We start from the raw sequence: 16,471 nt of genomic DNA, 5'->3' as shown, positions 1-16,471 counted from the left end.
CCTGGGTCTTTCTTGTTTATGCCTTTGGAAGTCATAAGCAAAATTTGAACTGTTTCCAAGGTTGATAAGAGATAATCACAGACCAATTCCCTATCATCTAAGAAAATTCTCATATTGTAATTGTGAAGAATGAAGAGTCACTGGTTTCTCATTGTATAATGCTTTACAATATACCTCTAAGCCTCATTCCATTTTTTTAAAGATTTTATTCATTTTAGAGAGGAGAGAAAGAGAGAGAGAAGGGAGGGAGGAGTAGAAGCATCCACTCCCATGTGCCTTGACCAGGCAAGCCCAGGGTTTCGAACTGTCGAACTCAGTGTTCCACTGAGCATTCTGCACCACCACAGGCCAGGCATCCGTGTTTTGTTTTGAGTAGTCCCAGTTGGCAAACTCTCTTTTTGGTGCATACACAATAAATTTTTAATAATTACTAGTGATTCATTGGTTTTACTTTGGCTATTTCTTTTTTTCTTTTTAATTTTCTCTTGATTGAGAGAGAGAGAAAGCATCAATTTGTTTCGCTTAGTAGTGTACTTATTGCTTCTGGTAAGTGCCTTGACTGGGGGTCAGACAGTGACCTCTGGTGTGCAGGGTGGACACTTTTTATTCACTGAGTCACCTGGCCGGGGCTACTTTGGCTATTTCTGATCTTTTGAAACAAGAATGTTTTTTGCTATTTCTGTTTCTTTGGGATTACTGGGTGAGGACTGCTCATGGAGATAAGGGGATTCTGCACTACAGCTCTCCATTGACACAGCCAATGAAAAAGGGTGAGTTCAAGATGCCATGATGACCCTGGTGGGTTGGCTCAGTGGTAGAGTGTCCTGGGCGAGTGGATGTCCCACGTTCCATTCCGGTCAGGGCACACAGGAGAAGCAACCACCTGCTTCTCCACCCCTCCCCTCTTACTTCTCTTTCTCTCTCTCTCTCTCTTCTCCTCCCACAGCCATGGCTAGATTGGAGCTAACTGGCCCCAGGCACAGAGGATGGCTCCATGGCTTCTGCTTCAAGAGCTAAAGAAGAGATTGACTGCTGAGCAACAGAATGATGCCCCAGTAGGGCAGAGCATCGCCCCCTAATGGGCTTGCCTGGGTGCAAGCGGTAGTCAATCTCTCTGCCTCCTCTCTTCTCACTGAATAAAAAATAATAATAATAGTAAGGTGACCGATCGTCCTCCTTTAGGGAGGACAGTCCTTCTTTTGTAAGTTCTGTCCTCCCTCAAAAAGTATCCTCTTACATGTCCTCCTTTTTGATATTGGAAAACTGATCTGTAAATGTCTGTATTATATCGATACAGAGTCAATCTCTTGCGTGTGATGTGACGTATTTGTATCTAAATGAGTACTTTTCCTTACAATTATTAAAAATTAATGGGCATGTAAGCATAATTACAATATAAAATATTACAAATGTTTTTATTATGCATTTATCATATTACAATGCATTATTGTTGCAATGAATACAATGTTTCTTTTATTTACAATATTGTTTTCTACAATTTATTTTTGTCCTCCTTCTCATCGTAAAAAGTTGGTCACCTTAATAATATCATACATGTCATGGTGACACCTACCAAGGGGACCTAGCCTAGTCTAAGGGGTAGGGAAGGCCTCAACAGGGAAGTAATCTAAACGCTGAGTAATAGAAGCCTTACACAGATTTGAGGAGCGGGAAATTAAGGATTTCGGAGATTACTAGAGATTTTTGTCAAATTCCGGTGAGAAACCGGTTAAGATTCAAAAATTTCGAGAATGGTAATTACTGTCCAGAAGTGGTAGAGTTTTCAGAACAAGCATTAAGGGACTCGCTTATAAAAACACATATTCTAATTTTCTAGGTAACAACGTTCTAAACTACATTCCCTCAACACTTGGCAGTTTAAAAACTAAAACTCCCTGAAATCCTCATAAACAGTGCGTAGCGACGTAAGACGCGCGCAGCACATCGGATCTTGTAGTTTCCAATGGACTCCGAGTCCCATAGAGCCCCGCGGCAGGTCGTCGCGCCTGCGCAGTGCCGGCGGCGGGCAGTGGAGAGTGCGAGGCTCTTTTGTTCCGCGGAGGGGAGGGCAGTTGGTGGGGCCTGCGGTACGCCGCTTCAGCGGGGGTTCGACCGAGGCCATCCGGCCTGTTGCTTTTCTGGGCGCCACTCCTCCGGCCCGCCTGACAAGACGCGCCAGTAGCGCGGCACCGATTCCTCCCGTGCTTTTGGGCGCTGCTCCGAGGTGCGGAGTCCGCTAAAGGCGAGGAGGCGGCGGGTGTGGGGGGCAGGGGGAACGCGCGGCGGTGGCGGCGGCAGCGGGAGCCCTGGGCGAGGGGCCGCGTGCTGGCGGCGGAGGTTGGGAGCGGGTCCCGCGCCCAGCCCGCGACGGGCTTTCCGCTGCGCGCAGGGGGTCGGACGCTGGACGCCGGACGCCAGAAGGATGGAGAGGGCGGGGCGGCGAATCCCGAGGCGGACGTTAGAGCGGTTCGGGTGGGCCTAGCGCCTGTGGATCGCTCTTGGCGGCTCGGTAGACCCAGACAATGCTACGTCGGTTGGGTGGGCGGCTGCGGGGTTGGGCGGGAGAGGAAAGACTTGATAGCAGATCCGGAAGGGGCCAGGCTGGCAGCCTTGATGCTGGGACATGTGTGGGAGGGCTCACAACTGCAAGACCGAGGTTTAGAAACGTAACCTGAGAAGTGGGGGGTCTGGCCGGGGCTCCCGGAGAAATTTCGCTTGCAAGGCTGGGGAGAAGTAACTTCGAACAAGTTGTAAGAGGGTGCTGGGCAGCCCACGGCGTGCTCCCGGGGAGGTAAGACCTGTTCGGCAAAATGGGGCGGGGGGGGGGGGAGGAACGGTCTTCTGCCTGGCTTGGCTCTAGAGGCGGAACGAGCGACCTGTTAGGTTAGATAGACATCAGACGTTTCGAGAGTATTTTCAGGAAAACTGGCCACCCTTCCTTCCTGATGGATCCTTACACAGTGGGGATCCTTCCTGATGGGTCCTTACACAGTGGGGACGCTGTGGAAATGTGTGACGAAAGGATGAAACACTCTTCCCCTTTCCAGGTTTTCTGCTACCTTCACTCCATGATTCCTTTAGGAAGCTAGAAAGTCCAAATGCGGCTCTTGGCTTTGAATTAGAATTATACGGTTTCATATGTTTTTATGTAGGATTGTTACAGGTCAAAAAGGGCAGTGAAATTGCAGAAATGTATAGATGCGTTAATATTTAAGGAGTTAAGTTAGAGTTTGCGGGATGTGGGAAATTGGGATACAAAGGAAAAGTTTTTTAGACTGACTTTCCCCCCCCCTCTTTCGTGTTTTGTTTCGTTTTGTTTCAGCCAGCCTTTCCGTGTTGGAAAATTTGAATACAAAGTGAGCAATATGTTATTACCGTTTTTCAAAGCTTAAGGTGAAAGTTTATGAATTTGTATTAAATTCAGACACATATTGGTTTAACTCAATTGAACTGTAGTTTACTGAAAGATCAGTTACACTAGAACCTCTGGCCCAGAGTGGATAATTTCCTCAATTATGTTAAGAATCATGTCAGCAATTTGGAATAGTTTTAAAAGGCCCATTGTTTTGGAATAAATGCATGAATTCATTTGGTAAAGTAGTACTTGTGTTCTTTCCTAGGTGTTTACAGACATTTATGTAGAAAGTGGTATGATTGATGGGCACCTTGTTGGAATTGATTGCCTCTAAATCAAGGGGCAGATCAAGATCTTGAGGCATTTCTGCTTTTCCTTGTGGTTCTATTTTTTTCAATGGATGCTATAGCCTAAATTGTTTTTTACTAAAAATGTAAATAATGCGTAACCTGGTGCTTCTAGCTTCTTTTTTTTTTTTTTTAATTTTATTTATTTATTTTTAACAGAGACAGAGAGTGAGTCAGAGAGAGGGATAGACAGGGACAGACAGACAGGAACAGAGAGAGATGAGAAGCATCAATCATTAGTTTTTCATTGCGCGTTGCAACACCTTAGTTGTTCATTGATTGCTTTCTCGTCTGTGCCTTGACTGCGGGCCTTCAGCAGACCGAGCAACCCCTTGCTGGAGCCAGCGACCTTGGGTCCAAGCTTGTGAGCCTCGCTCAAACCAGATGAGCCTGCACTCAAGCTGGCGACCTCGGGGTCTCGAACCTGGGTCCTTCCGCATCCCAGTCCGATGCTCTATCCACTGCGCCACCACTAGGTCAGGCTGGTGCTTCTAGCTTCTTGATTAAAGAAGGCCAAGCAAGGATATGCTAATCTTCTGTATTTTTGAATACAGGATACTAATAATTTTCTAACCATACATGGAAAGAAAAGAAGCAACCATTATATCTCCTGGTACGCATGTTAGTGTCGAGGAAAATGTTTCTTTTTTTTTTATTCTTTTTATTTTTTACAGAGACAGGGAGATAGTCAGAGATAGGGACAGACAGGAACGGAGAGAGATGAGAAGCATCAATCATCAGTTTTTTGTTGTGACACCTTAGTTGTTCATTGATTGCTTTCTCATATATGCCTTAACTGCGGGCCTTCAGCAGACCGAGTAACCCCTTGCCCGATCCTGCGACCTTGAGTCCAAGCTGGTGAGCTTTGCTCAAACCAGATAAGCCCACGCTCAAGCTGGCAACCTCGGGGTCTTGAACCTGGTTCCTCCGCATCCCAGTCCGACGCTCCATCCACTGCGCCACCACCTGGTCAGGCGGGAAATGTTTCTTTTTGAGTTCACATCATTTAAAAAGTGAATGATGCATTTTTGTCATTTCCTAGTAGTTTATCCTTCAAAATCTCCCGTTTTTATTCATAGTCTTTCTCTGGTGGTATAACAGATTTTGCATTAGACTTCATAGAATTTTCACGTAATAGGTTATTTCTCTGAAGAGGTTTTGGAATAAAATGCTGATGGCCTAGTTTATGGGCTCGCATAAGATGGGGCCATGCCTCTTTTCGCCCACGTGTGTGGCACATAGTAAGCAGTTCAGATTGTTGAATGAATGGCTAAGGCCTTGAGATCCTTTCTGAGAATTTCATGTGTTAGCAGAATGAATTAATGTGCAATTGTGCAATCAGTTTGCCTGTCTTTGATCTATGACCTATGGCAGAGGAAAACTGTTGCCTGTTTTAGTCTCAACTTTTAATATACTCACCCTGGCTTTAAAATACAGAAAAAGTTTGCAGATTGTGCAGGAAACAATTTTTAAGTACCTTAGTCAAGGGCTAGGAGAAGCCCCAGATTCTGGGTTTCAACAGCAAAGTATATAGTTTGAATATTTTCTGTTTTAAAAGTATCTTGGGAAAAAAAAAAGTATCTTGAAAAATCTCTTATGTCCTTTGTATAGTTAAATATTTCCCAATAGTGAAATCTATTGGAAAGTTGAATATCTTTTCCAAGGTTAATAGAAGAAGTTGTTTAGGTATGGACAAAATTCTGATCCTGTCTATATTTGACTTGAATAACTTGTGTTAAATCTTTCCTATTTTTAGTTTTTATGATTTGTTGACCAAGCTGCAACCTAATTTGTATGTGAAATTATGCCTTTTTCTTTCATAATAGCTAACAAACCCATCGAAGGCTAACAGAATTATGGTAATGTGATAGGTTAGTGTCAGTAAATCTTGTTTTGTTGTGTTACCTGTATGTAGGTGCTTCTTTTGAGACTATTTTAGAGAGAGGGGAAGAGAGAAAGAGAGGAAGGGGGAGGAGCAGGAAGCATCAACTCCCATTTTCATCACTGCTTTTAATTCTAACAAAGTTATAATTCTGGTGTAGCTTTCTTTTCTTTTTTTTTTTCTTTTTTTTTTTTTATTTAGTGAGAGAAGGGGAGGCAAAGACAGACGCCTGCATGTGCCCCCACCCCCGATCCACCAGGCAAGCTCACTGGGGGGCGATGCTCTGCCCATCTGGGGTGTTGCTCCAGTTCTCAGCAAGGAGCTCTTCTTAGCGCCTGAGGCAGAGGCCATGAAGCCATCCTCAGTGCCCAGGGCCAGCTTGCTTCATTCAAGCCATGGCTGAAGGAGGGGAAGAGAAAGAGAGAGAGGCGCAAGAGGAGGAGGGGTGGAGAAGCAGATGGGCACCTCTCCTGTGCACCCTGACCTAGAATTGAACCCAGGACATCCACAGGCCAGGCCAATGCTCTACCCCTGAGTCAACTGGCCAGGGCCCTGGTGTAGCTTTCTAATCATTTTTATTTTATCTTAAACTAAAAGATTTGCTTCATATATTATACAGTGTGTCTGTAAAGTCATGGTGCACTTTTGACTGGTCACAGGAAAACAACAAAAGACGATAAAAATGTGAAATCTGCACCAAATAAAAGGAGAACCCTCCCAGTTTCTGTAGGATGATGTGGCAGCATGTGCATATGTGCAGATGACGACATAACACTGTATACAGCGGAGCAGCCCACGGCCATGCCAGTCGAGATGTGGACGGTACAGAGGAAAGTTCGGTGTGTTCTGTGGCTCGCTAAATTCGAATCCGTGACCAAAGTGCAACGTGAATATCGGCACGTTTATAATGAAGTGCCACCACATAGGAATAACATTACTCGGTGGGATAAGCAGTTGAAGGAAACCAGCAGTTTGGTGGAGAAACCCTGTTCTGGTAGGCCATCAGTCAGTGACGAGTCTGTAGAGGATATACGGGATAGCTACCTAAGGAGCCCTAAAAAATCTGTGTGTGAGCCCACATCGAACTGCACTGAATAGGTATGAAACTGGGAGAGTTTTCCTTTTATTTGGTGCAGATTTCACATTTCTATCATCTTTTGTTGCTTTCCTGTGACCGGTCAGAAGTGCACCATGACTTTATGGACACACTGCATTAACTGTTTCCTACTAATATTTGTAGTTCCCTGTGGCCTCTCAACCCAAAACTGTAGTTTCATCCACATCAACAGACTGGAAAGAGGTTAGCAAAGTTTCTGGATACATCTCATATAATCTAATTATTCACACACCAGTATTTTAGTTCTAGATCCTGGAATTCAAAGGCAGAGAATTCTTCAAAATGAAACCCCTGTTTACTGGGTGTGTGGCAAAGTTCTTGTTTTCTGCTTGGTAAAGTTTCCCATCTGGAAAGCATTTGCCTCATAAACAGCTACAGCTACAAGACTTAAAGTTGCTTAGAAACATGAATCAGGAGGACTACAAACAAATGCTACACATGCCTTCACCTGCCTTTTTATGACTGGTGCATAGTTGCTAAAGCTTGTCATAGGTACTTCTTTTTTTCCATTTGGAGTTTATAGCTTGGGTTTTTCTTACGGATCATTCCCTAAAAAGCTGACAGCTTTGAACTTCTATTCCCTAATTACCTAAGTCTGAGACAGTCATCCTTATCGCCCATGTAGGGCTCAACACCTGACATAGGACTGCCCTATCTTTGAGTGTCTGAGTGAAAATAGAAACAATGCTTTGGAACTGCAAGGAAAGGAGAAATAATATTTGGCAAGCTTGGGTAGGCTTTATGGGAGAAGTAACTTTAAGCTGAGTCTTGAAGGATGGGTAGGATTTTGACTGCTGGTCTAGGACAGGAGCACACTTCAACAATTAGCAAGGCCATGCGTGGAGTGACATGCAAGATATTTTCAGGTTTTAGTTTTCTGTTCTGACGGCAGAGTAGGCTTTTTGAGAGAAGTAGGAGTATAGAATGGTAGGAACCCAAGGGTGTTAGATATTAAGCACTGTTGAGTTTAAGGAGGAAGAGGCCTTGTAGAAAAATGTTTAGCAGTTACCTGCCACTTTCCTATTCAGTCTACTCCTGCCCAAACTGGTTTACACACCATCTATCTCAGACATGCCTCATTGCTTCTGTTCACAACAGTTCCTTGAGTCAAACTGCCTTCTTCTAATCCACCTTTTCAAATGCTGTTCAAGTTTTGCTGCAATCCCAACTTTCAAAACCTTTCCTAATCACCCTAGCCAGTTATTCCTCCAAGCCTTGTAGTATTTCTGTGGCTACTTATTATTGCTTATATTTCTTTTGTTAATTATTACATACTCTTGTCATTTCTTTGATTGAAATGAACTTCCAACTTTTTTACCTTTTTATATGTCATCTTTCAATCCTGTCTCTGTGTCTCACTGTTCGGGAACTTTGGGAAATTTTCTTTGCTTCAGTAAGCCTTAGTTTCCTCATTTGTGAAATGGACTTAAAAGAGTTGTTATGAGGATTGAATATTATTGCATATAAGCAGTAAGTGTTAAGTACTTAATAAATGTTAGTTATTGTTACACTTACAAGATTCTTAAAAGCTTGTACTTTGTGAGCAAACAGCTCCATTTGCCTGGGTCTGAGGGGCTTCTTATGATGTAGAATTTCAGCCAGGGTGACTTAGTCACCCTATAGTCCGCCTGGGCTCTTAGTACATGCTTACTGATTAATTGTTTAGCGAAAGAGAGAAATGGGAACAGACGGACAGACAGACAGGAAGGGAGAGAGATGAGAAGCATCAGCTCATAGTTGTGGCACTTTAGTTCATTGATTGCTTTCTCATACATGCCTTGTCAGGGAAGCTGCAGCTGAGCCAGTGACCTTGGAGTCATGTCTGTGATCCCACACTCAAGCCAGTGAGCCATGTTCAAGCTGATGATTTCGTGGTTTTGAACCTGAATCCTCAGCATCCCAGGTCGACACTCTGTCTACTGCGCCACTTGCTAGTCATACTGATTTGGTTTATTTATTTATTTATTTTTAATTAATTTATTTTTTACAGAGACAGAGAGTGAGTCAGAGAGAGGGATAGACAGACAGGAACGGAGAGAGATGAGAAGCATCAATTATTAGTTTTTCATTGCATGTTGCAACACCTTAGTTGTTCATTGATTGCTTTCTCATATGTGCCTTGACCATGGGCCTACAGCAGACCGAGTAACCCCTTGCTAGAGCTAGCGATCTTGAGTTCAAGCTGGTGGGCTTTTTGCTCAAACTAGATGAGCCCACGCTCAAGCTGGCGACCTCGGGGTCTCGAACCCAGGTCCTCTGCATCCCAGTTCGACGCTCTATCCACTGCACCACCTCCTGGTCAGGCTGGTTTTTTAAATAGTATTAAAAGCTAGTACAGTTGTAGTTATTACTGTATTTTTCGCTCCATAAGATGCACCTAACCATAAGACACACCTAGGGTTTTAAGGAGGAAAATAAGAAAAAAAATTCTGAACCAAATGGTGTGTTAAAATACTTAATAAAATACCGTATTTTCCACTCCATAAGACACATGGGCATTCCCTCTCCGCTTTGGGGGGGAAAGTGCGTCTTATGGAGTGAAAAATACGGTAACTTTAATAGCTATTAATCAACTAGGTCTTAAATCTGAGCTAGATGCTAAACCAGCAAGGAAACAAAGAATGGGAAAAGAGGCTAGATGAAAGAAAGAATGAAATGGAAAGTGATATGCACAATAATTATTATCTGGTCCTTGCCAACCACTCCCCTTAGTCTGCCTCCTAACCGGCCATGTTTGTATTTATCATAAAGCAAGTTCTTCTCACTTTGGGACTTTGAGCCAACTGTCCCCTAAACTTGGTGCGTTTTTTCTGATTTTTGCTGAGTTGTCTTGTCATTCAGTTCTCTGTTTAATGTTACTTAAAGATATTTTCTTTATAGCATTTCACACTAGCCTGATCTGTGATGGTGCAGTGGATAAAGCATCAACCTGGAATACTGAGGTCGCTGTTTTGAAACCACAAGCTTGTCTGGTCAAGGCACGTATGGGAGTTGATGCTTCCTGCTCCTCCCTCTTCTCTCTCTCTTTCTAAAAGTGAATAAATAAAATCATATATATATATATATATATATATATATGTGTGTGTGTGTGTGTGTGTGTAAATAAATTCACACTAATTTGTTCTTGCTCTTGGTGCCCTGCTCTGCACATGCATATAGGCGTACTCTCCCTCATGCTAATTCACTTGTCCACATTAGAAAATAAGTTCTAAGAGACCAGGGATTTTGTCTCTCATGTTCACCCTATTTTCTAGCCCGTCACACAGTAGGTGCACAATAGATAATTGTTGAATGAATACTTTAGGAGCATGTTCATAGGAAGAACTAACCTAAGCCTAGTCTGGGGTTTCAGGGAAGCTTCTGACAGTGACATTTCAGCTAAGGGAATTGGCCAAGTAAACTGGTCAGATAATTGTGATTAATAGGGCAGGTGCAATGGTTTTCAGCTCAAATACTCACAAATAATGCTATGAAGAGATCTGCATTTTTAAATCAGTGTCTAGTGTTGAGAATGAATTGGACTAGGAGTTATCCAGGCAAGAGGCAATGGTGGCTTAGAATAGGTAGTGGAACTAGAAAAATGTTTGAATTGAAAGATAGTTAAGATACAAAATCAATAGGATTTAGTAAAAGACTGAATCATGGAGAGTGAGTGAGTGGAGAAAAATCAAGGATGGTTGTCTTTTTTTTTCTTTGTCTTGAACTCAGTAAAAGCTATATGAATTCTTTAAAAGACCACTGTTCATTTAATTGGGTTATTGGCTCTTTTTTAAAGGTATATACATAAAATCTGAGCCTGAAGTCGATCAAGGCTTTGAAGTTTGTTAGAGAACTTTACCATATGGATCATCAGAACTGATTTTGGGTATGATATAGGTCTTCAGAAATCTTTTTTTAACCCCCCTAGATTTTGTTTATTGATTTTAGAGAGAGGAGAGAGAAAGAGGGGAAGAGCGGGAAGCATCAACTCATAATAGTTGCTTTCCATATGTACCTTGACTGGGCAAGCCTAGGGTTTTGAACCGGCGACTTCAGTATTCCAGATTGATGCTCTACCCACTGTGCAACTACAGATCAGTCTAGGTCTTCAGAAATCTTAAAATTCTTTTTGCAAATAAATTATTTTGTTGAAAGTTTCCATTGTTTGTACCCGAAGTTTGCTTCCTTTTCCTCGCCTATCTTATTTATCTTCATAAGAAGCTCTGTATCCTTTTGCAATTTACTGTAAGACCTTTTTTGTTACTTTATTTTTCTGTCTGGGTCATATAAATGGAAGAGCACAAGAATTCCTGCCCTTTAGATATATGAGATGTAATTACTTAGTTTCTGGCAACTCAAAATGAGATCTTGTTTTCTCTGTTTTATAATTACTGGTTTATTCATACCAGCCAGACCTGAGTCCTTGATGACTTTGTTTTGGAGCTGCTCTGCTGTTAGAAAAAGCTAACCATGCCTGACTAGCCGGTGGTGCAGTGGATAAGAGCGTTGGACTGCGATGCTAAGGACCCAAGTTCGAAACCCCGAGGTCACTGGCTTGAGTGTGGGCTCACCAGCTTGAGCGTGGGCTCACCGGCTTGAGTGTGGAGCATAGACATGACCCCATGGTCTCTGGCTTGAGCCCAAAGGTCACTGACTTGAGCAAGGGGTCCCCTTGCTGTAGCCCCCTGGTCAAGGGACATATGAGAAAGCCGATCAATGAACAACTAAGGTGCAGCAACAAAGACTTTTTTTTTAATTTTTTTTATTTATTTATTCACTTTAGAGAGGAGAGAAAGTGAGAGAGAGAAGGGGGGGAGGAGCAGGAAGCATCAACTCCCGTATGTGCCTTGACCAGGCAAGCCCAGGGTTTTGAACCGGCGACCTCAGCCTTCCAGGTCGACACTCTATGCACTGCGCCACCACAGGTCAGGCAGCAACAAAGAATTGATGCTTCTCATCTCTCTTCCTGTCTATCTGTCTCTCTCTCTGCCTCTCTGTCTCTGTCACACAAAAGAAAGAAAGAAAAGAAAAAGCTAGCCATGAATTTCTGTCAGATACATGGGAGAAAAAGATGTTTTCTCATTGAGTTCTTAATGCGCTGGGTTTTAGGGATATATCCCTAAGCTTAAAACAGTAAACAATCTAATGAACTAGAACTTATATGCAAACATATAAATAGAAAACTAATGCCAGAAGGTCATAACAGCTCCCTTCAAATGAATCCTGTGAGGATTGTTACACCTATTTTATAGATGAAGAAACTGAGTTATATACAGTATATACATATTTAATTGCCTGTAGACATAAAGTTGTCTTGAGGGGTCAGAAAGGGGAAAGATACGCTTCTGGTGCTCATACTAGTTTTCTTGCAAAAGGAACTGTGAGGATCTTCCAAGCAATACAGTTTCATTGTGAATGTTAAAAATGTCTAGACTGAATGATGTTGAATGTGATAAGAGGTTTTGTCTTCAGGAACGTTGGTTGTCCATGGCCAATGGCTTAGTGCAGTGGTCCCCAACCTTTTCTGGGCCACGGACCGGTTTAATGTCAGAAAATATTTTCACGGACCAGCCTTTAGGGTGGGACGGATAAATGTATCACGTGACCGAGACAAGCGTCAAGAATGAGTCTTAGACGGATGTAACAGGGAATCTGGTCAATATTTAAAAATAAAACATCGTTCAGACTTAAATATAAATAAAATGGAAATAATGTAAGTTATTTATTCTTTCTCTGCGGACCGGTACTTGTCCGCGGCCCAGGGTTGGCAACCACTGCAGTATGGAATTCTGTGCAGGTGTGAAGAAGGGAAATCTTTTATGGAACAATGTAAAAAAATATATAACAAGGCAAGTTGTAGAATTATTATTATTATTATTATTATTATTTTATTTATTTTTTTGTATTTTTCTAAAGTTGGAAACGGAGGCAGTCAGACTCCCGCATGCGCCCAACCGGGATCCACCCGGCATGCCCACCAGGGGGCGATGTTCCGCCCATCTGGGGAGTTGCTCTGTTGCAACCAGAGCCATTCTAGCGCCTGAGGCAGAGGCCACAGAGCCATCCTCGGCGCCCGGGCCATCTTTGCTCCAGTGGAGCCCTGGCTGCAGGAGGGGAAGAGAGAGAGAGGAGAGGGGGAGGGGTGGAGAAGCAGATGGATGCTTCTCCTGTGTGCCCTGGCCAGGAATCGAACCCGGGACTCCTGCACACCAGGCTGACGTTCTACCACTGAGCCAACCGGCCAGGGCCAAGTTGTAGAATTATAATATCTTTTCACATATGTATATCTGTGTTAGTTTATATACAGAAAAACAAAAACAGGCTTTGACAGATTTTGATCCAGGGAACTTTGATTTCTTACATTATTATATTTTTGTAGTGATTGAATGTGAATTACATGTGTTACATTAGAATTTAAAGAACAAAATTAAAAAGTAAATGCACCCTACTTTCTGATTCATTGGATCTGTATTTATAAATTCCATAGGTGATTCTTATGCTAATATAGGTGAAAGTTATTTACTAAAGGTCTGCTTTCCTTTGAATTTTTCTTAGTAAAGATGGTCACCTCACCAGACCAACATTCTAAATGCTTCACTTTATTGCTTAGCTAAAAGCCCTGCTGGTTTGGTTTCAGAGATCTGTAGATGTTAATGTTACCTTGTCCCAACATCTGGAATTTGTCCTTCAAGCTGGCAAGAAATCAGTGTGAACATTCCCAGGGTAGTCCTTTATAATTCCTGTCTGACGGATCAGGAGCCCTGTACACATTGTCCTCCCAGATCCTCCTCATCCTCTTTCACAGGACCAACTACTTAAAATGTCTAATATTGTATCACCTTCCTTCCTTCTGCTGAACGTCAAGTGGCACTGTTTCTCCTTTCCATTTTCTGTTCCCTAAATATAGGAGTAGAGGGTGTGTGAGGAGAATTGCGAGTGCTTTTTTTTTCTTTTTTCTTAAAAGAGCTATGAGTTCAAGATGCTTGCTTCAGACTTACACACCATTCTTGGATTCATTGGGACACTACGCGTTTTATTGTTTCTTAAAATTGGCATTTTTCTCAGTAGTTGTCTCTCCAGACAACTTGCTAGGTGTTTAACTTCAAAAATTCAGTACTGTCTAGCAGTTGTCTACTTAAAAGACTCAGAAGACTGCCGGGGCACTAAAAATAAATGCTTTGTCATTGCTTGCTCGTCTAATGAACAGGGAATACCTTCATATTCGAGTAACCAATCAAAAAATCTTTTCTTTTTTTTTTTTTTTTTTAAGAACAGGTTCACCTTCCAAGGTCTATTTTGAAAGAAAATTGTCAGTCATTTCCTTATTCTGATGACAAATTGCAGGGAGGATCCATCTTAAAAGACCTCTTGGTTCTTTCCTTGGACAGCCGGAGGGAATTCTCCCTCCAAGTTCTGTTTGTGCATCAGGGTAAGTTAGCCGGGCCTTGGTAGGAGATGTCCTTACTCAAGTGTTATATGCTCTTTGGTTAATTACGTGACCTTAGGTGATTTATTTCATGTAGATCAGTTCTGTTATCTGTGAGGTGCCAGTAACATCTGAATGGCTGGTTTTACAGAATGGTTTCTGTTCCAGCTGAGATAATGAGGTAGCAACTATGAAGCGCAATACATTCTTTTTCTAGGCATCTTAAAATGTTGCTGACTCTGTAAATATTTAGGTAAAAGTTATAGCATCTTAATTAACTACATTTTTATTTTTTGTCTGCAACCTCATGATAAGCTTTGAGAAGACTTGTCCAAAAATTAAGATTTCTGAGTTCATCTAGAGTTATTTGCCCATGTGTATGCCTCTTGTGATATCTTTTCATATATATTTGCCCTTTGTTCAATGATTATGGCACTTCTGATATCATTTGGTTGCCAGGATGGTGAGGGGGAGTGGCATATATAGTGTTGGCTAAAGGCATTTTTCCATGATGCTATTACACTGATCTGAGTTACTTTGAAATTTCCTTGCTAAGCATTTCCAATTGAGAGCTCTCCTTCTAGATATCTCTGCTAGTGTTTAGAGACTGCCATGTTCAGGGAGAGGTTTCTCTTGAAATAATCCACTTGGAAATTGTATGAGAATAATTTGCCTGTCATAATACTTAAGGGAGTTCTTGGTTCTTTTGAAAGTACGAGATTCTGTAGGAAGAGTGTGTTTCGTAGTTAGTCTACTTCTCTGCTGATTTTGAAAACAGCTTATTTAGGAAATATAAATAAGGGGGAAAACTCACATTGGGAAGCCTAGCTAGAATCTCTAATAATCCAGTCTTTGGAGGTAGATGCTGGGATGAACCAGTTCAGAAAGCTCAGATAAAAGTGGGAATCTGTTTTCTGCTTTCTTTACTTATTTGAGTTGTTCTTAGGACAATGCCTTAAAGTGAGTAAAGATGAAAATCAAAAGGTGTTAGTTTAGATTTCCCCATGGGGGGGAGGGGATTCTTTACCCAATCTAACGGATTTTATTATCATTCTATTCGATGAGTCCTACTCCTTGGGGCCATACTAATGATAAAGGGAGGGAGGCCTAGAGTAGCTAGAAATGAGCCAGAAGCTGTCATGGCCCTCTTGGGACATAGTAGGATCAGACGGACAGTATTCAATGCTATTTCTTTTTCTTTTCCTTCTTTTAGGATAGATATTATTTTGTTATTTGTTAAAGTTAAGTTTATTGAGATAACATTGGTTAATAACAATTTTCAGTGTACAAGTGTTTGTTTTTGTTTTTTAAATTTTTTCATTGATTTAAGAGGGAGAGAAGGAAGGGGGTGAGAGAGAGAGAGAGAGAGAGACATCAACTTGTTCCCCTTAGTTCCGTTTAGTCGTACACCCACTCATTGGTTGCTTCTTGTCTGTGCCCTGACTGGGAATGGAACCCACGGCCTTTCCGTTCTTAAATTTAATTACTTAGAAGGGTTATTAGCAGACATTTACTGTTTGGATCATCTGTAACTCATTGTTTTTCTTCTATTAAGAAAGGGAATGTCTTCCAATTTTCAAGTCAAATTAATGTTAGGAATTTGTGTAGCCTTTTATTATCTAAAGGTGATTGTCATTTTATTTTTCTCTGCACTTTTTTTTTTTTAAGCGAGAGAGAGACAGATAGGAGAGAGAGAGATGAGAAGCATCAATTCTTTGTTGTAGGACCTTAGTTGTTCATTGATTGCTTTCTCATATGTGCTTTGACCAGAGGGTTACAGCCGAGCCAGTGACGCCATGCTCAAGCTGATGAGCCCGTGCTGAAGCCAGCGGCCTCAGAGTTTCGAACCTGGGTCCTCTGTGTCCCAGTCTGATGCTCTATACACTATGGCACCGCCTGGTCAGGCTTCTCTGCACTTTTTAACCGAACACTGATGATGAAGGTGAATCTTGCTCTACCCCTTCAACCATAGATGAAAAGAAGCAAGCAAGGAGTAGCACTTATTCTTTAAAACCCCCCACAAAACACTACTGCATTTATCCAAAAGGAAAGGTAGAGTTTTCTTTACTCATAAAATAACACTTGTCATATGCCAGTCAGAATTCTAGAAACTGAAAGCACCTTCCTTGGGAAGCATAGTCTCTGAATCAGAGGCACAGTGAAAGCTAGCTAGGAATTAGCCAAAGATTACATTCTGTCCAGTGATTAGTCTGTTCCTGAAAGGAGGAAAGGAAGGCTCCTGGCATTTTCTCTAAAAGAGGGTTTGGAACACTAGGAAAGCCTCTTCGTTATGTAAAACGGAGAGGGAGAGTGTTGAAAAGGTACATTTAGTTTTGTGTGATAATAGAACTAATTTATAATGATG

At 42.0% G+C, this 16,471-nt stretch overlaps 1 protein-coding gene across 2 annotated transcripts in view; it reads left to right on the top strand.

The window, feature by feature from the left end:
- The first annotated feature begins 2,089 nt into the window (after nucleotides 1–2,089).
- Nucleotides 2,090–16,471, top strand: part of CBX1 (chromobox 1) — a 29,197-nt gene continuing 14,815 nt past the window's right edge. Inside the window, exon 1 of one of the 2 annotated variants that reach the window (XM_066364437.1) lies at nucleotides 2,090–2,224. The gene's annotated coding sequence lies outside the window, so the exon portion shown is untranslated. Of the gene's footprint in view, nucleotides 2,243–16,471 lie in introns of both variants that reach the window. The other variant, XM_066364438.1, reaches the window with a different exon arrangement.

The sequence above is a fragment of the Saccopteryx leptura genome, chromosome 2, assembly GCF_036850995.1.
Source record: "Saccopteryx leptura isolate mSacLep1 chromosome 2, mSacLep1_pri_phased_curated, whole genome shotgun sequence".
NCBI classification, from domain to species: Eukaryota; Metazoa; Chordata; class Mammalia; order Chiroptera; family Emballonuridae; genus Saccopteryx; species Saccopteryx leptura.
This window is presented reverse-complemented; position numbering and strand designations above follow the sequence as displayed.